Raw genomic sequence first — 988 nt, 5'->3', positions numbered from 1 at the left:
TGTACACTTGGAAAAAAATAAAAAATAAAAATAAAAATAAATTAACATTTCTAGACCAATATGGTTGTCCATTTCTGTACAATGCCAAGTCAACACAGTAAATTGGGATGACTTTTTCCAAAGTTGGCAGCACCGTTAAAGTTTCCAAAAATTCAATTTATATATATATATGCATATATATATATTTATATAAAAAGACTAATAGTAGTATGTTATGCATCGATAGCAGCAACAGTTTTTCCAGGTTCTGCAGTGATCAGAACAAAATTATAGACATTCAGCACATTTCATTAAAAAAAAAACAAAGAAAAGAATAATATCCAGAAAACAGCAAAGTTCTGTTGCTGTTGTGGTACCTGGCACCATTTTTTCTATTAGCCTCTTAATCATCATCTGGAAAGAGAACATTCTAGAGTAATATCATAAAATGTATCTCTGATTAAGCTCAGTCCCTACTATGTATCATAAAGCAGGTACTAGATATTTTACATTGATAGAGGTATGATACAGTACCTTCCTACATCAATAATACTAGAATCAGTTTTGGTTTGAAATTTACTTTGTCTGCAAATAAGATTGCTACCCCTGTTTTTTTCTGGACTCCTGTCACATGGAGAATTGTTTTCTATGGTTTCACTTTCAGTCTATGGGCTTCTTTTTGCACTAGGTGTGTTTCTTGTATACAACATAATGTTGGATTTTGCTTCTTATTCCATTTTGACAGTCTATTTCTCTTGATTGGTGAGTTGAGGCCATTGACATTGCTGGTTATAACTGATATGTACTGACTTATTATTGACATGTTATTGGCCTTTTGTTGACTCTTTTTACTTTTTCACCTTCTCCTTTTAATTTCTTGCCTTGCCTATTTGATTTGCTCTGTTGGGCCTCATGGTGTTGTTGCCTTCATTGTCTTTTTCTAGGATCTTGTTTAGAATTGCTTGTAGTGCTGGTTTGGTATTCATGTAGTTTCTCAGGTGTTCTTTGT

This window comes from Fukomys damarensis, unplaced genomic scaffold (assembly GCF_012274545.1).
Source record: "Fukomys damarensis isolate Sample0158 unplaced genomic scaffold, DMR_v1.0_HiC HiC_scaffold_37, whole genome shotgun sequence".
In the NCBI taxonomy this organism is placed as follows: domain Eukaryota; kingdom Metazoa; phylum Chordata; class Mammalia; order Rodentia; family Bathyergidae; genus Fukomys; species Fukomys damarensis.
Note: the sequence above shows the minus strand (reverse complement) of the source record.